At 37.8% G+C, this 20,601-nt stretch overlaps 1 protein-coding gene and 1 long non-coding RNA gene across 14 annotated transcripts in view; both read left to right on the forward strand.

Annotated features, from left to right (window-relative positions):
* The window catches only part of LOC124115216 (salivary glue protein Sgs-3-like), a 242,143-nt gene that overhangs the window by 195,321 nt on the left and 26,221 nt on the right, over positions 1–20,601 (forward strand). The gene's annotated exons all lie outside the window — the stretch shown is intronic.
* On the forward strand, positions 9,549–11,700 carry LOC124115253. The gene is made up of 2 exons (XR_006857955.2): positions 9,549–9,808; positions 10,564–11,700. It is a non-coding gene; the product is annotated as an uncharacterized LOC124115253 (long non-coding RNA).

Genomic DNA, 20,601 nt, shown 5'->3' on the forward strand with positions numbered 1-20,601 from the left:
TCCAGAACCTTGGTTAGCAATGGCACAGTAATTTATGAGAGTTTATGTGAGTCGGATTTTACGCCGCCTTAGCAATACTACAGCAATATCACGGCGGGGGATTCCCACCTTGTGCCTATGATATGCAGAGAATCCAACCTGGACTTTCGGCACGAGGAGCGAACGCTTTTACCACTAGGCAACGCCAGCGGCCTTGATCATATGATCAACCTAATGTGTTTTCATTTTTCAAATGTTAAAGTTTGCAATCACAGATAATATTTATCACCACTGTAAAATGCAAGGATATCAGCATATCATCACCATCACCATCATCATCATCATCATCACCATCATCATCGCCGTCACCATCATTATCATCACCACCACAATCAGCATCAGCATCGCCACCGGTATCGTTATCACAGGTATATACGGTACTCCACACAGAGATTAACGAAGGGCATCTATTTGATCAGGGGTTATTTAAATATCTATAACAGCTGTGTGTCAGTATATCCAGTTTCTGTCAGTTCAGAAAAATACCAAGTCGGTCAGCTGTGAACACGGTTCTTCAGCATCGGATATCAGCTGTCCTTGACACGCACATTTCAGCGGATTTGAAGCTACTGAGAATGCCCCCTGCAGATATGATGTGACATGAAGTGTTGTGGTGTGATATGATACATGAGGGGATATGATGCAATATGTTATGTGTATTATAGAAATTGTGTAAATACTGTTGTTTGTTTTTTTAGTGTACATATTTTATGGCTTGCGGTCTTCCAGTGTTGAATAAATATTGATTGATTTATATGAAATAAATTGGCATGGAATGACATGGCATTATATGGTATGATATGATAAGATATGATATATGGGACAAGCTATGAAATTGCTTATGTGTTGTGTGATATGACATGTTGAAATGTGATATAATATAGGTGTGATATATGGTACGATGGTATGTATGGTATGTTATGATATGATAATGGTATATGAAATAATACTATATAAATTTAGTATGATCTTATAAAAATGATACAATATGATATGATGTTATAGAATATATTGTATGATATAACAAGTTGTGATTTGGTAAAATAGAAATTATGAAATTACAGGGTATGGTATTGTACTGTATGTGTGAAATTATGTGACTGCGTTAAGATGCGAGGTGGAATGACGTGAGGTGATTTGGTGAGATATGTACAAAAATTGTATAAAATTGTATATTCTGCAAATTGTACTATAGGCCTGTGGCCTCTTCAGTATGTGAAATAAAGATTAACCTGTGTGCAGTGTGTGTGTGCGTGCGTGCGTGCGTGCGCGCGCGTGTGTGTGTGTGGGGGGGGGGGGGGGGGGGGGAGAACGGGGGGATAGATGATGAATTTAGCAACAGGTAAGGTCATCTTGAGCGGGACGGTTTTCATAGGCAATAGATGGATTAATTGTTATTGATAGTCACAGAGCCGTGATCCAGAGAACAGGGTGTCATTAGATACAAATGAAGTAATAATAGGATTACCAGAAAAACGGGGTATAACACCCGAGCCAATAACCTCCCCTCAGGGACACCAGAGTCAGTCAGTACAAGATTGAAAACTGCCCCATAAGTATGTTTGACAGGCTAGTCGGGTATTGCTACTTGTATATGTGAAAACAAAGTTCTTAAAATTAATAGCAAAACTGATGAAAGTCACCAATAAACGTGTATAAGTGTTATATCGTCACTGCAAAAATAATGAGTGTTGTCTTTAGTATTAACATTCAAATACGTGATATCTGTATTAGCGATATTGTCTACGTTCCACCGGTAAGTAAGCGTTAGCCTTACTATCTCGTAGTATAAATGTTTCAAGAAATTGTATTTCTGAAGACACCACGATACAGTTTTTTACGATGCATCACGTCTGCACCAGCGCGTGATAACAACCTTGTGTTTGGGTGTTTCAGTAGTTTAAATTGCTGTTCATGATGTTGTTGAATAAACTTTGATACTATGAACAATATAAGGTTATATGAGAGTATGACTTTAGAATGGTAACATGCGTTAATGTATATCTGATATATTTATATATATATAATAGGATGACATAAATTGAACAATGAGTAGTACGTCCAGAGGCAACATTTAAAAGTAGATGAAAGAACACAATCGTCCGGAATACAATGTATTATTCTAGTGCACTTCCATGTGACTATATAGCATACAATAAGCTTTCGGGTCCCGTTTGGGTCGCTTTGGGTGGCAGCTTAGATATCCATAGAGTAGGTTCATCTCGGAATCTCCCATATAACTGGGGCTCCTCTTCAATTTAAATGGAGTTACTTGTTTCTTTCAAAACTATACAGTTTTAGAGACTAAGCATTAGTCTGAATAGATATCACCAGTTTGGAATTTGAAACTAATCTGTTTACAGTAACAGAACACTGTTTAAGTGTCATGTACAAATGAGAAAGTGGAATCCCGTCAATTAGGCGGACGAACCTTAAAACTATTAATAAACATTAAAATAACTCAACCCTAGATAACCTCGCCCGACTAGAACAAGATATTAAGACAGGACAACTAAATAAACAATATACCACAGGCATCTTCTTAGACTTCTCTAAAGCTTTCGACATAGTATGGCACGATGGGCTAATACAAAAACTTAAAAAAATAGGACTCAAAGGTCAGATAATAAACTACATCCAGGACTTCCTAAACAATCGTAAAATAACCGTGGGTATGGACCAAACTCTATCGGACCAATGTCCCCTAGAAAATGGCAGTATCCTCAGCCCCACCCAAGCATGAAAATGGTTCAAAATTTACTCCAAAAATCTCTTAATAAAATACAACAATGGGCTGACAAATGGGGCTTCTCCCTTAACTCAGAAAAAAACAACAGGAATAGTATTCAAACATAAAAACATGAAACCCGCCTCCCCAATCCTCCAGCTAAACAATCAAACAATCAAATGTCAAAAACAAACCAAATTCTTAGGACTTATTTTCGATGAACATCTCACCTGGGATGCTCACATCCAAAACCTAACAACTAAATGCAGTAAATACCTAAACACCCTAAGATGCCTAACTGGCTCTAACTGGGGAGCCTCGAAAGATACCCTCCTCTCTCTCTGCATACATGTATCTCTAATTAGATCAAAACTAGACTATGGCTGCGCCATATACAACACCCTAAACAACTCTCTATCTAAAAAACTTGACTCAATACAATATCAGGCTCTCAAACTAATTACACGCACCCAACATGGCACCTCCTACACCTCACTTCAGGCCTTAACAGGAGAAATGCCACTAAGTCTACGCAGGGAACAGCTAAGCTTAAATTTCTGGGCCGCATCCCAATCAAACCCTCTCATCCAAAACTTAATAAACCAAAACATCAGCCCAAAAAACCAAGCTCTAGCTCGTAAACACCCCTTACTTACCCCAATATCCCAAAGAATAACAAACTACCTAAATGAACACCAAATTAAAAATCTTAGACAAAACTGCAAACAATCAAATATCTTCACCCTTAAACTAAAAATACCCAAAATAGACACAACACTAGCTAGCCAAATAAATAAACAAACCGACCCAAACATAGCTAAAACCACCACACTAGCATACATACACGAAAATTGGCCAAATTGGTGTCACATTTACACGGACGGATCCTCAGATCCGACCTCCAAACACACAGGTTTCGGAGTCCATACCACACAACCAACTAAAACCACACAATCCTTCCGACTCCCAAACAACCAATCAATATTCACGGCAGAACTAATGGGCATGGCCTCAGCCCTCCATAATCAAGAATCCAAAAACCACCAAAAAAAATCCTAATACTTACCGACTCCCTAAGTGGACTGCAAGCCCTCCAAAACAAAAATACCAAAAACCGACCTAAATTAATAAATCAAATACTTAAAAGCTCCAACGACCTAACTAAGGCAGGCAAACCGATAACCTTCTTGTGGATACCCGCCCACGTAGGAATATACGGTAATGAAAACGCCGATAAAGCAGCTAAACTATCCCTCAAAATCCAAGAAATAAGCTTAAACGTACCCATCTCGAAATCAGAAATTAAAAGTGTAAACAAGCAAAAAATCACACAAAAATGGCATAACCTATATCTAAACTCAAATAGCCAAATCAAAAAAGTGCTCAGCAAACCACTAACTAACCAAACCAAAAATTCTCCATCCATCAAAAAAAATGGACAAAGTAATCACTAAACTCCAAACAGGACACACCAACCTAAATAACCACCTAAAAAAATAAAAAAACACACTACAGGTAACTGCCCACACTGCAAACAACCAGAAACCCCAGAACACGCACTCATCCACTGCACACACTACCTAACACATCGAACCGCATTACAAACCACCCTCAATCTAAACAAGGCTCTCACTCTAGAAGCAATACTAAACCCACAAATTAAACTAGAAAACTTCAAGGCCTCAGGCGTATTCTTAATAAAAACGGAACTAATAAAACGCATCTAAAAACACAATAACCTACCAAATCAAAATCACATAAACAAACAAACATCCACCATACCCAGCTCCCTTAGTTCTCCTCCCCAACCCCATCGGCATCTATTCCAAATCTCAAAATTCCCAAATTCTATATAAGCAACCCCTAAAGCCCCCTCTTGGGTTGCACACACCACTTTCGCCCCTTTCGGAAACACATTAAATGGCCTGGCCGGTCCCGTTTGCGAAATACGCATCAGTCGGAAAGCGCACGTTAAATCTTCAAAGTAAGTAAGTAAGTAAGCTTGTTTGCTGAATATTGTAACAGCAGGAACTGAATATCCTCGTGTTTACAATCCATCGAGAAACAACATTTATATCAACAGGTTGACTATGTGATAAACACATTCCTTTATACATATAACCATGCAGACATTATTGACACCTACCTCTCGACTGTGTGGTTCATGGCACCTCTAAATCCTATCGTATACTTTGTGCTTATTATACCCTTAGATGGGCTCAACACGTATGCGTCACTGTTAATATCAGCTTCACATCCTTGACAAATTGCTTATAATAAGACACGCGCTTTTTCAGTTGAATGTTTGCCAGTTTTTCGGTATAAGTTAAACAGGGAATGGATGCACTGGAGCAAACTTTTACTGTGTTCTTCAGTTACCTGGTGCAATGACGTTCAGGACGTCTAGCATACCCTCAAAAAAGATGACACTATATACCTATTAACAGGATTGAATGTAGGACTTGGCTGAAGGCTGATTTTAATAGTATTTCAGGTATATTCTATGGTGTCAGCTTGATGTTAGATGTACGTCCAACTTGACAGGGGCTTTCAGTGACGAGGAGGACATTTGATGAATCAGTGACAAAAAGGATGCCAAATGCAATTCCCTTCTTTGACTTATATATGTCCCTGTGTTTTGTCAGTATAACATTTGACGTGCCCTTGTATAAGTATGTGACGGTTTCTAGCGTTGGGACAGGATACGCTCACTTTTTCGCGAACATCTGGTACAGTAAACTACGTTTATAACGAACACCCTTACAACGAACTGACCGATATAACGAACTTATTCTTTAGTCCCTACCATGTGTTGTATAAATGCTGTATATGTGCTTATAACGAACAACGGTTATTACGAACTAAAATTAGTGGTCCCTTCGAGTTCGTTATAACCGTAGTTTACTGTATAACCCCTAGTTGATAGTGATTCATAAGCACATGATATAGTCGGCACGACTCTGCGTTATTATGATCATGGAATGAATTTTATCTTTTTATTTAGACGTTTGTTTGAATATTATATGGACGTACACTGACAGTAGGTGCCTCTCAGTGACTCTATGTTGGTACAACCATCACTACACACGCGACCTCTCTCTTTGTGGCGTGCACATGTTTCTATATGCAAGTGTGACGTCACGGCAATGATGCTGAATCATGACGTCATAGCTTTGTGAAAATAATTAGACCTCGGTTTTAAACGCAAATGCCGTTCATTGGACATTATGGATATTCAGACAATAATATTTGGCTCTTTTTCGAAACCCATCAATCCTTGCGCTCCTACCCTCCAGATTATTAAAAGATCGGTTCCTTGGGACATATTATGGGACACACTATTTGGGGAACCGGAAGTTGAAGCACCTTATCACTTGTACAACAGAGACATAAAGTTCCACATTAATGATTAATTTTACTATTGCAGCAACATAGAAGTTATTTTCTGGAGTTTTCGTAAAATAATATGTTTGAAAGTTGAGAGGTTCAAATATGCTCGATATAGAGATATTCTTATGCTTGGATTTGTCCGTCAGCACATCATCGTCGTCGTCATCATCATCAGCATCATCATCGTCATCAACTTATAATCGTTATCATCATCATCATCATCATCACCACCACCACCACCACCATGGCATATATTTCGACACGAACGGTAATGTCAGGCTGTCAGGCATACGATATTCATAAATTGGCGTGTGTTGTTGAATTTAAGCTTCCGGGGATCTTATATAGTTCAATAATTGTCAAATAGCCATTTCCCTCCCCCTGATTTACGTACCTGAGACCCGTGAATATCTTGGGTAGAATAGGTCTTCAGCAAACCCTGCTTGCCGTGAAAGGCTACTAACGGGATCGGGTGGTCAGACTCGCTGACTTGGTTGATGATGCATGTCATCGTATCCCAATTGCGTAGATCGATGCTCATGTTGTCAATCACTGGACTGTCTGGTCCAGACTCGATTATTTTACAGACCGCCGTCATTTAGCTGGAATATTGCTGAGTGCGGCGTTAAACAACAAACAAACCCACCTAAGATAGACATAAATGGGACCAGTGAGACTGCCACATCTGTTTCATATTTAGATCTATGCATTAAGATTCAGAGCTACAAAACCTCTGCACAAGGCTTCATGACAAGAGGGTGTCCTCAACATTCCCATATTCATCTTCCCCTTTATGTCGAGCAGTATTCCAGCAGCTCCAGCCTTTGGTGTCTACATTTCAAAACGTTTGAGGTACATTCGAGCATGCTCTTTCTACGAAGATTTCAAAGAGTGTCACCCGACCACAACATTCACGGCATCAATAAAGCTTTACAATCGTTATGTTTTAAACAAGTGAACGATATTTCCAAATGTTACGCATCAGTGACAAAAAGGAAGTCAGGTGCAATTCCCCATTTTGATTTGTACCTTTCCCGTTTTACAGGTTTACAATTGACTTGCCTTTGCATGTGTTTGTGATTGTGCCACTGGTGGGGCAGCTTCGCTCACCTTTTAGCGAACTCCTGGTATCGTCACTCTTTGATAGTGATTCAAAGACACCATAACCTATGATGCATTTATTGACGTGTATGGTTATGTATTCTGTCAGACAGAGATGACAGATGCAGGAAGGTGTTACCTTATAACATAATATCATAAAAGTTACATTTCATTTAAGACCATATTTGATTAACTTAGTTAAGGGTGCTCAAGGCCCTGGTATGGATTTAACAAACACTTCGCAGTAACGTAACCTCAATCAACGTACCGTTTCTCCCTAATCATATTAACATAATAATACTCAGCAAATTATTTAGTTCTCGCGATGGTGCCGTGAAAGTATCGCGAAATGGACTCGAAAGTGGCGCGATAATACCGCGAAAGTGGCTAGAAAATGCCGCGAAAGTTGCGCGCTATGCCGCGAAGTTTCGCGTAAGAGGCGCAAAAGTGCCGTGATAGTGCCGTGAAAGTGGCGCGATAGTGCCGTGAAAGTGGCGCGATAGTGCCGCAAAAGTCGGTAATAGTGCCGAGAAAGTGGCGGCATATTGGTACACTGCATGTACACTTCAGAAATGCTGTCGTGCGTTACTTCCCCATGTATGTCGGATGTATGTTCAATCTAACCTGGAGCTATATAAGCATGTTGCTCGTGTTATATTTAAAGAGGTGTAGGTGGTAGGTCCATTAACAGTATAAAGCTTTACATGGATAAAAAATTATGTTCTTAAAACTGTATTTTTTCCGCAAGGATGCATGACCTATTCTATATTAATCAATAAGAAATTAATGGACAAATGTTTATATTCCCTGATGTGTGTAACTCATTTGTACAAGTTATCAATAGTCTTCGGAATTGGGAGTAGTGTATGAGAACGCAATTACCAGTGGTGCCTGAATACACTTTTTTTCTAGATTCACTCCGATTTTGGTCCTCAGTTCATCTGATTCATACACAATAAGGACTTACGTTCGTCCGTAAATGCCTGAAATGCTGAGTGTTAACAGCGGCCATCATAGTCTCTGTTTAGCATTTAGCATTCAGGATTAAATAAATGAAAATACATTTCGCTTTGATGTGCTTATGAAAACGGAATAACTTTCCTCAAAACGAAGTAGAAACCAGGTGATACACGGATGATACATACATGTAAGGAAGAGAATTTATGGATGGTAACTTTATTATGAGGAACACAATGTTTCGAAGTAATATTTACTCTTTCATCAGGTGAAGGAGTAAGTATACACTCCAAAACATTGTGTTCCCCAAATTAAAGATGTCTTCCTTATGTGTTGAACTTGTAAATGATTTTCAAAGACATGATCCATAGACGGTTTTAAAATGATAGGTCAAATACTGTTTGTTTATCTGTTCCACATAGTGGTAAGTTGTAAGATGAGTTTCTGCTCGTTAATCAGACAAACTACTGCTACACTTGGTTTGTGCAAAAGTTGATGCACGTATACACTTGTCGAGTGTCTCAGATACGCGGGGTCTGCTTATTTACTTTTTTAAATTTGGACTTTAACGTGCGTATTTCGCGCACGGGCCCGCCAGGCCATTTAGTGTTTGGTCGAAAAGGGTATGTCCGAGAAGGTGGGGCAACCTAGGGGAGCTTTTAGGGTTGTTTACTTAATTTGGATAACAAATTTGGAATTTTGAAATATGCCATGCAAAAGGGGGGACTAAATGTAGTTTTAGTAGATGTAGTTCTAAGTATGTTTTTGTAGATTTAGAATTTTAAGGTTTCTTGGCAGCTTGTTTGTTGTACTTTATTAGATGCGGCCGAGTAGGCCTGTTTTGATTAGATATATGCCTAGTGCTTTAAAGGTTTGTAAGTCATTTAGGGGGTTTAGTACCGTTGCTAGTGCCATTTGATTGTTGCAGTTTAGAGTGGATTGGAGTGTTGTTCTATGTTGCTGGTACTGCGTGCAATATAGTATTATGTGTTCAGGAGTTTCTTTTAAGTTGCAGTGGGGGGCATTTCCCGGATTGGTGTTTTTTTAGTTTGGTGTGGGTGGGAGTTTAACTTAGTGTCGCCTGTTTGTAGTTTAGTTATTTCTGATAGTTATTTTGCCAGTTTTGTATTACTTTTAATTTAATCTTTTTACATTGGTAGGTTGATGCTTACTTCTTCTAATTTTAGTGCAGATTTGGCTGCTTTGTCTGCGTGTTCGTTGCCAAACACTCCAACGTGGGCAGGGATCCGTAGTATTTCTATGTCTTCACCTAGTTTACGTAGATTGTTGGCGCTTTTAATGGCAAACACCGGTACGAAACAACGGTCCAGGGGGCGCTGCGGAATTTCCGTCCTTGTTGCTAGCTCCGTATGCTATTGTTTACATACAAAATGCCTTCGCGCTGTTGCGTACCGCAATGTGACAGTCGTTCTGACGGCCACGGTTTTCCTCAAGATCCGGATATTTGCATAAAATGGCGTGTGGCGATTAGAAGAGAGGATCCGGCATCCAAGAAATTATGGAAACCAAGTCCATACTCAGTGGTTTGTCGTAATCACTTCCTTGACAGCGACTACAAGCCATCGGACACCGGTAAGCGTCATTAGCAACGAAGTTAGTAACCGAATGAACGGACTAATGTTATTATTGTCCTGTACCTCAGAATCTGGTATTGGTGACCCACCAAATGCAATACAATATTCAGTAATTGTGATATGTAAATCAATCATGAATATAGTGTATTAGTCACGGTATATTTTTTTTTTATCTGGGTGCACAATATTGGGCTCACCCAAATATTGGCAGAAAAAAATATGCCAGTCGTCCTCTGTGCCGCATTTTACTGGGGAAAAAAAATTAAAAAATTGTCCTAATATTAATTATATGTATTGCGATGAATGACTTTCAGTCAATTCTTTTTTAAGTGTTAAATTAAATTTTAAATAATTAGAATCTATTTAAATTATTCCCACCCTGAAGTTATGCCAGTCTTGAGTAGGCTTATATATGCAAAAAACTGTTGAAGTCGATGTTCGATCTATTTAGGAGTAGACCAAATATAGTTCTATTACTATTATAGAGTTCTATACTATTAAATGAAGTTATCTTAATAATAATAGATGTTCTAGCTTAGATTTCATTCCCATAAATTTGTCCCAACTAAAATAAACACCTTTTTTAAAATTTTGCTCATTTTTTTTTAATAATTTGCTTATGTCCTCATAGATTATATGTGTTTATGAATTTACCATGTTTATTGTTACTGTGTGAACAATAACTAAATTCCTTATTACGATAAAACCTTAATTGATGATATTTTGAAATAATTCTATATATTTTATTTTCAGGAAAGAAAAGACGATTGAAGAGGGGTTGCAATACCAACAGTGTTTTCCTTTAAGAAAGTGAATGAACCAAGGAAACCTAGACACTATGTTATAGATGTGGAAGATGTTCCTGATCTTGGAAGTGAAGTTGAAATTTGTTCACCAGGATGCGATGAAATTATTTGTCAGTCAGATGCTGTTGATCATACAGAAGATGTGGCCATACAGTGCAGCTTGTTGTCGGAATCAAGCTCCAGATTCTCGATTCATCACATAACTGATAATGACAAAGCAGTTTTGTATTACACTGGCTTTGACAATTATGATCATTTTATGTATTTCTTTCATGTACTTGGCCCCTCTGACAATCATCTTTCATATCAGTGTTCTTTGATACCACCAGAAGATCAGCTTTTTATGACTTTGTTAAAATTCAGACAGGCAAGAGATGATTTTGACCTTTCCATGTTGTTTCATATCAGTGAAAGTACTGTAATTCTCACATGGACAAACTTTTTGTACTTCCAACTGACTGAGCTAAACATATGGGCATCACATGACACCGTTCAAGATACAATGCCAGAAAATTTCAAGGAGCGCTTCCCATCAACAAGGGTCATTCTAGATGCAACTGAGACTCCGATTTGTAAGCCAGGCAATGTAGATTACCAGGTACTTTCTCAAGGTACAAGAACAGGAACACTCTGAAAACTATGATTGGTTGTTCTCCTCGAGGTCTTGTTACCTATGTTAGTGACAGTTATGGTGGATCAACAAGTGACAGGCAGATTATTGAGAGGTCAGATTTGAGCATGCCAGGTGTGTTTTGTGCAGGAGACAGTATTATGGCGGACAGAGGCATTATGGTGCAGATCATATTTTCATCTTCAGATGTAAAAGTCAACACTCCAACAATGCTCAAGGGTCGAAGTCAGTTTGAACCCCAAGAGGTAGTCCACGACCACAGAGTATCATCCAAGAGAATTCATATTGAGCGTTTTATTGGACTTGGCAAAACTTACAAAATTCTTAAGAGGGAGCTTCATCCATCAAAAGTTCCACTAGGCACTAGAATTGTTCGAATTTGCTATATGTTGTCAAACTTTCGCCCAAGCATTGTAAACCGACTTGCATGAATAAATGTCCATTCTAAACATACTTCACACATTCATGTATGTTTGTATGACCTAGTGTTGTCTGTTCATAGCATTGAAAGTACAACAGTTTACTGCTAGTAGACAGGTGTGATTGTCTACTGTGACTGTATGGTAGGTATTAGACACGGCTCACTGCTGTATGATTACTGTTTACTCTGTTTCTTAATGATCTTGTTCAACTAATACAATCCGGAAACTGCAAAGGTATGTTAGTGAATGAGTTAGTTGATAAAATTAGCACATTGATGTTTGCTGATGGCATTTTGAATGCAAGTGACGCTATTGTCAAATTGCAGAAATCAGATGTAGCAAGCTTTTGTGGCAAATATGTTATGAATGTAAATTTAGATGAAACAATTATGATTGTATTTTGTAGATGAGGACTTTTCAAACAAATTGAAAAATAGTGGTTCAAAGGTGAAATACTTTAAATTGTATCAGCATACAAGTGCTTGTGGATATTTGACACCACAAAGTGTGGATGCAAGACGACAAAACTAACACTCGCATCAACAGGGTTTATTTTGTGACGTTAAACATAATACAGTTTATAGTCGGAGCCATGGCTTTAGGAACAATTGGTGACAAGTTGGTGACGAGTTGGTGACACATTGAAGCGCCGACAAGTTGATGAGGTTCAGAAAACTACAATAAACAATAGCTTTCTTTAAATTCAGAAACATCTACCAATTTTCCTAGTATTTAACTCATTCGAAATTACATCCAAATGAAGCAATAAATACATTGACTACATTGAAATTATGCAAAATTACCAAGCACACATTTGCAAATACAATGTAACAGTTGTGTGAAATATCTAAACAATTTTGAACTAAATTAATATTTTGGCATATATACAATTTCAAGGTGTTCAGTAATAAACATAAAACCTAACAATGAAAGGGAAAGGTACTCACATGTGTCTCTACATAGTTCAAATATAGCAGGCAGTAAGGTGAGAACCTGGCAGCATGGAGGTCCAATACACACTGGTGAGCATGTGCTTCAAAATGCATGAGCTTTGAAGAGGTCGCGACATGACCTGTGAGCTTTGACAATGCACATGAAGGTTAAGGTCACGAGGTAGTGGAAAGTTACTGAGAACATGAAAACATTGTATCCATGTATCTTAGATTTGATACATATTACGTGGAAATTGAATTTTAGAACATTAGTGTAATAATAAAGTGTCTTAATCATTGGACCACCATGAATAATAAGTTAAATGAATTGTAACAATTTTAACTTGTTTTCATGTCATTTCACTAACAGTTCATACTTTCAAACATTAGGAAATCTTGCATCTACACAAAGTCTTCATGGGGTTTATTGTTGACAGAATGATTGTGCCAGTCATTGGTTATGGACCAGGTATGTGGGGTTATTCACAAGTTCAGACAATTTAAAGTGTACACATGAGAACATTGTCTGTTAACACAAGTACAAATAAAGCGGTTGTTATAGTACAAGGATGTTTGTGGATTATGCACACAAAGTAAGCAGATTTATGTAGAAATGTTTATAGATTGTGGATCAATATTTAGCGACAAACATGTAACCGTACTTTGGGTTGAATTCTGAATACAAACTTGAACTTGAAAGTACAACTGGAATGTGTGAGAAATGTTCAAATATAACTTTATTGTGTTTTAACAATTGAAATGATGAATATATGTACATAACACTGTACCCATGATATTACATAATGAAAAAATACCATTGAATGTCTCACATTTGTTTGTTGATCTGTGCTTAGGATCTCTCTCTCTCTCTCTTACCACTTTAACAATGAATGCAATAGTACAACACCATCACACGGTTGTCAGACAGACATTCAGTCATGTAATTTCATTGCAAAGGAGCTCCACCACATTCCCAAGGTCAGTGTTCGAAATATACATCGGCCAGTATACTCATAGATGACAGATTTGTTCAAAGATGTTTTACAAGCTGATAATTTCCTTGATAAATGTATCACCATCTATTACCACTGAGTCTCTGGGAACTCGGTGTGATAGCAGTAATAGCTTCTGGATGACTGGTTGTATTTTGTAATTTTATATTGCAAGAGTATATCTCACTGCTTCAGATAACATGTTTGGGCCTACAGGTTTTCCATTAGGCCTACAGCTAAGAATAGAAGTAAGTACTTTACACATGGTGTCAATCAGGGATATACCTACAGGTACTCATTTGTATCATTCTCATCACCAGATTTCAATAGTTGAAAAGAACAAACTTTCATTCCTTAACTGTGAAAAGTCACTGATGTCAAATAATTTTTGAAAAGCGAGGCAAAAGTAAGTTGGATAAGACTCTTAGTACTTTTTAGATACACAGTCTTCACATGGATGTATTAATCCACAAGTGGATGTCTGTTCGTGAATCTTAACAAATGTAGTGAGTAGCAATGTAAGGTTTGAGGAAAGACTCAAAGAATAATGAGAGTCTGGGAATCAAACTTCCTGTACAGTATTCCTCATCGAGTGATATTTTCTGAACAAAGAAGTCTTTGAACGTACAAACAGCAAATAAGCAGTATTTTCGCTTTGATAGATACATCTGACCCTGCACCTGAAAGTAGTAATGACAGTTTTCTTTCAGTTGCATGAGGCCATTTCTCTCACAAAGATAAGGAAAGAGTTTCCCAGGAGCAATGACCTCATTTCTAGCACTGTAAGGACATTTAACCTCAACAATGGTGTTAGAATCAATGACACCGTCTGGGGTTGCTGCAAGGATAGGGAGTTCAGAGTCAACAAACATTCCACAACTGTGAACATGAACATTACAGGCTATCTCAAGTTTGGCAATAGCTTTGGGTTCCTACTGTAACCCATGCCTCACAGAGTTACAAACTAGTTTTCTTCCAGAGACAATTTGTTCACATAATTTAGTTTTGTTTCTCCTTGTAGTACATTTGCAAATTGTCCCAAACTGAGATGCTGTCAACCTCCATCTCCTCTCTTCATGCCACAAGCTACACTTGGCCTGCTTTCTTGTCTTTGACTCTAAGTCTGCAGCGTGGTCATCTGTAATCTGTCAAACACACAAAAACTTATCAATAAAATTCTTGAAACTCCTTTACAAATCAGAACAAAACAATTCAATCAGATAACATGACTAAAACAGTTTAACCATATCAAAAGGTTAATATATACGGTACTATTTATTTTGATATATTTTAGTCTGATACATTGAGTGAATGCATACACCACTGGCTTTGCCAGAGACCATATGCCGGTATATGGTCTTTGCTTTTGCATACATGTAGTCATTATAGCCCCAGTTCATGCAAACTGACACAGAATTGGCAAGTCTCTTGTACAATTACATACCTTTCAATCAAATCGATCTTCTTCCCGCGTGTAGTTGCTCCACGGCATCGCAACTCTGTCTTCAGCTTCTCAACTGTCAAACCGCTGTAGTGCGACATGTTTACATTAGCAACACTTCCGGGACGGAAATTCCGACGCGCCACCTGGCGGATTAGTGTACCGGTGTTTGCCATTATCTGTTGTATCAGTTTTGGGTGTTTTTTTGTGTTTTAGTTTTTTTTATAGCCTGGAGCCCACTTAATGAATCTGAAAGGATTAGGGTTTTTTGGTGGCGGGGTCTGCAGATATAATTGTGATTTTATGAATTCTTTATTCTCTAGACATTCGAGAGCGAACCAGACTGCAACATTATTCACAATGAATATACTCAGAATATCTACTCCAATAAAAAAAGCACCCCACTTACTTACTTACTTACTTTGGCGATTTAACGTGCGCTTTCCGAATGATGCGTATTTCGCAAACGGGACCGGCCAGGCCATTTAATGTGTTTCCGAAAGGGGCGAAAGTGGTCTGTGCAACCCAAGAGGGGGATTTAGGGGTTGCTTATATAGAATTTGGGAATTTTGAGATTTGGAATAGATGCCGATTGGGTTGGGGAGGAGAAGTAAGGGAGCTGGGTATGGTGGATGTTTGTTTGTTTATGTGATTTTTGATTTGGTAGGTTATTGTGTTTTTAGATGCGTTTTATTAGTTCCGTTTTGATCAAGAATACGCCTAAGGCCTTGAAGTTTTCTAGTTTATTTTGTGGGTTTAGTATTGCTTTTAGAGTGAGAGCCTTGTTTAGATTGAGGGTGGTTTGTAATGCGGTTCGATGTGTTAGGTAGTGTGTGCAGTGGATGAGTGCGTGTTCTAGGGTTTCTGGTTGTTTGCAGTGTGGGCAGTTACCTGTAGTGTGTTTTTTTATTTTTTTAAAATAAGTCCTAAGAATTTGGTTTGTTTTTGAAGTTTGATTGTTTAGCTGGAGGATTGGGGAGGCGGGTTTCATGTTTTTATGTTTGAATACTATTCCTGTTGTTTTTTCTGAGTTAAGGGAGAAGCCCCATTTGTCAGCCCATTCTTGTATTTTATTAAGAGATTTTTGGAGTAAATTTTGAACCATTTTCATGCTTTTAGTGCGGATCCAGATGGCTCCATCATCCGCGAATTTTGATGTGTTTACTTTAGGGGATAGGCCCTCGAATAGATCGTTTATCATTATATTGAAGAGGGTGGGGCTGAGGATACTGCCCTGTGGAGTGCCATTTTCTAGGGGACATTGGTCCGATAGAGTTTGGTCTATACCCACGGTTATTTTACGATTGTTTAGGACAATTGACAATACCGTGGTATATATCCCCCGGAGAACTATACACCTGTAGTCTGAAGATGGTCACTGTGACCAGCTACACAGGTGTGTGAGTAGCACTCCGTGTCTTTAGGGACAAGCGTCACAACCGACTTGATATGTCAAGCAGGCCGTTGTTCTGGGCATCATATGACCACCACTCACAATGTCACTGTGACACGGATATGCAGTAGTCGCATGTGCCATCCATGGAGTACATGTAGGTTGGGCCAGCTCTACCCGGGTGTTACCCTGACCACATGACTTATAGGTAGGTGCCCATTATACAGCATGTGCCAGGACGATGTTCGTTGAATAAGGTCAGTGTCATGTAGCTGTACTGGTTTGAAGTTTACCAGGATATTAAAGTCATATCATAATACATGGCGAATGTCGCCATACGTTATTTGTGTTAACACCTGTGGACGCCCCGGGCGTTCGTAATGGGTGACCAACTAATTACTTTTCATGTCATTTCGACATTTCACTGTCATTATCTTGCGTTCTCTTACGAACAATAACGAAAAAATACGACAAAAGACAAATTTTAGCTGGGAAACATTTTGCTATTCAAAGTACACATTCTAAGTAATCTTAACTGACTAATACCATGACAAGTACAAAATAACAAGCGTCCCAAGGAAATTCGCACAATACAATATCTTAAGTATCTTTTCTTTTAAAATGAATAAATTTGCTTTTTTGGCACAAATTTACAACATTTCAAACATGGTAAAGGTCATGCAGATCTAAAACCATGTCTTACCCCAGTCTTTATTGAACCAATATAGTTTTAAATAAAAATACTCAACGACAAATTACTTTTTACAAATTGTGGCAGGAATGAGTGATGTTTAAATAGACATAATCAAATTTAACAACAGTTCTTTCAATTTTCAGTTTGATAAAAACCAAATCGGTATGCTTTCTGTTGCCCCTCAGCTTATGATACAACATGTCACATATACGTGTAGCCTCCTTCAAGTGGAGCGTATACATGTCCTGCCCAAACTTTACAGCCCCAAGTACAACATGGCAGAATATGTTTATGTAAAAAGACGCTATTCATGAGGTTATGTGTACACCCACCATCATGTAAATGTTATATAATTTTATATCTGTATTAACCTTCAAATCCACTGAAATATTTACGATATTAAAATATTTACGTACTGTATGCTACCTGTGTTGTTCACTTGACGGCACACATGAAACACATGATAAGTAATCTTAACTGACTAATACCATGACGAGTATAAAATAACAAGCGTCCCTGGAGTAGTCTGTGCTGTCTAAGTTGTTGTTGGGGTGGTTGGGGTGTATTGCCACGGCGGATATGTTACACTACAGTAAGCCTGGTGAAATTTGTGTGTTAAGTTAGGTCTAAAAATAAGAAAATAAAGGAAAAATCGGCCAGGGAGCTTTAAAACATATTTTCAACAGGTTTTAATTATGGTATTTTAAATAGTTTATTTATATTCATATCAAGAGTAAATGATATTTTTTTAACATTTTACTTATTTCTGATATAAATAAACCCACTGCTATTCAGCTGTTATTTTTACACTTTCAAATTTTGATTTGTTTGAGTCAGCGGATTCGTAAACCGAGTTGTTGTTGTTTCAAATGTCTGGCCTATTAACACTCTGGATAATTGACAAATAAGTTACTAAACATACAATGTACATGTCGCATGGCAGGTGTTCTGCTGTGCGGCGTGATGCAATTAAAACTTACATTTTTAATGCAAATTGTGTAAATGGCGGGTGCTACCTGTGGAGCAGGACATGCTTAACTCAGCTCAACTCAAAATTATTCTACAAAAACACCCACGGTGGTACAAGAGAAAAGTTATAAATTTCAGGAAAGTAATTAAATATAAAGCAAAATGGCAGGATAAGCAATATAACATGAAGATATACAAATAAAATACATGTCGTTGAATGATCATTCACTCATGGCAATGCACCCACATGATTATTTACAATGTAAAACAATAAATCATAAGAAAAGTCAATATAATGTACATGGGAACACACTAGTTCGTATACTATAAAGGCATGCACGAGTATAAATAAATTAGGTATTTATTTCATATTTCTTCCATGATTGAGGAAAAATTTGCGAGCTTCTTAAGATCTATTACTTTTTAGGAAGAAATGAGGTTTTTAGATTTAGTGATATTAGAATAATATGTGCATTTATCGGCCATGAAAGAGGTTTCATATTCATTAAATGCTTCACATCTAAATAGGCAATGAAATCCACCAGCTATAGCTATAGTTAACACGTCCGTAGTTGTCTGTTTATGCGAAGCCAGCGGCCAACTTCTATATGTAAATGATGGTTACATGTTCGGAATTTCAAAATAGGGTTGTAAATATGTTTTGGTAGTAGGAGTAGTTTTTTCAAATGACGGTTTATGTTTTAGGTATTTATAGTAATTTCCTTTTGAACTCCGTTCAACGTCCGCCCTCCAATAAAACTGACCTTTCTGAATATTTTCTACCCGAGTGATTACCAACTATCTGGATACACTCTGTTGGTCGGTTACTATATATAAAAAGCAGTTATCGAGAATAGTTTTAACATTCTTGATCCAAACATTATCATAATTGCTATTTATGTGCTGAAAATATGCAAAGTATCCAGTGCAATAGTTTAATTGAAGTACACGGTTTAGAAAGCTTATGACAGTAATTGATTACACGTTTAGTATACAGAGGTGTTCTACCTAGTTCTCCATATGCCATGAAGTTAGGGGTATAGTTTCTAAGGCCACACGCCAGCTTAAGAAATTTGATGTGAATCTTTTCAATAACATCAATGTGTCCATATCACCATGTTTCGAACAGGTAAACGTCAAACATCAAAAGCTTTGAGTAGACAATCAAATGGCAAATTGTAATTTTCGGATTTTCAAGGAGGCAGGACAATGCCTTAGATGCCCTTTCTGTCAAACTTTATATTGCCGTCTTAAAACTTCTATTTCTGCTGAAGGAAAAGCCCAGATATGTATCGTTCACAATTTCTAGCTCAGAGTTTCCAAAGTGGAAGTATATTTTTTACTATTCCCTGATTAACCGCTCCCAAAGATAAGTATTTTTGTTTTGTGCATGTTCGCATTTAATTTCCATATATCACAATAAATTCGAAATTAGTTTGAAGTATCCTGAAATGTAGGTGTAGATTTAGGAAACACCAATTATCATTAAAAAGGGCTGTTACATTGTGCTTTGGTGAAATCATGTTGGCTATATGTCAGCATGCGATGTATGTCATCCGTGGGTGACAGGACATGATATATTTTCTACTGGTACGGCATCCTTTACATTATCTTTGAACTGTTAGACTGCAAGCATATGCTTACTCTCAATTTTGTTGTCTACTGTTATTTTTGGTATGAGCTTAAATACAACATAGGACATGAAATAATCGATGGCTCTACATCCTTGTTCAGAGATGTAGTTGAAAGAACCACCACTGTCTCCGACAACACGACCATTGAGTTTATGCAATCTAAATATATAAAAAAACCTCAAAAGTAAATTTCCATATGCTACTATCAGTGGGGGATCTTCTTAATATGTATTCACAGTACGCTTTGTTAACCCCAGGCAAACTACATTCAGAATATCCATAACAACACCCGTACAATAAGACATGGTTGACTTCTTAACACAAACGCATATGCCCCAGTCAACCACACTTGGCAAGTTTGATTGTATTGCTAGAGAAGAGTATAATGCCACGTAGTTCAAGGCTAGCTATATATTTGTCTATATACACCACGTACGTTTCTTATAACATGTAATATCATGCGACCTAATACTGTCTAGAAAATCAATACCGCCTAGTTCACTACGCAGACCACCTGTGTTCCATGTGTATATTCATGACAGAAGACAATTTGATTACAGTGCATTATCTATTTGGGAACGATTTATTTATGACTTGGTCCGGTCATATTCCTATTTGGATGCATTGCTCGTCTGACTTTGTTTAGGAGTCGATGAAGCCTGGAGTTTCAATAGAGCGGTATAGTCTTTTCTTCCAGTAGTCTGTACTGTGACCGTTTTATTAAGTTCTCGTGAGTACGGTCATTTGGTTCAGTTGTGTTCTTGCACTGATCTTTGTGTTGGATAACTGGACGACTATTCTTGAAAGAAGCTGTCAGTCCCCTATGTTTGTTCTGCAACGTTTGTCTCGCTGACGTTTAGTTTGGTAATTTGAGACA

Source organism: Haliotis rufescens, unplaced genomic scaffold (assembly GCF_023055435.1).
Source record: "Haliotis rufescens isolate VD_foot unplaced genomic scaffold, xgHalRufe1.0.p SCAF_4, whole genome shotgun sequence".
NCBI classification, from domain to species: Eukaryota; Metazoa; Mollusca; class Gastropoda; order Lepetellida; family Haliotidae; genus Haliotis; species Haliotis rufescens.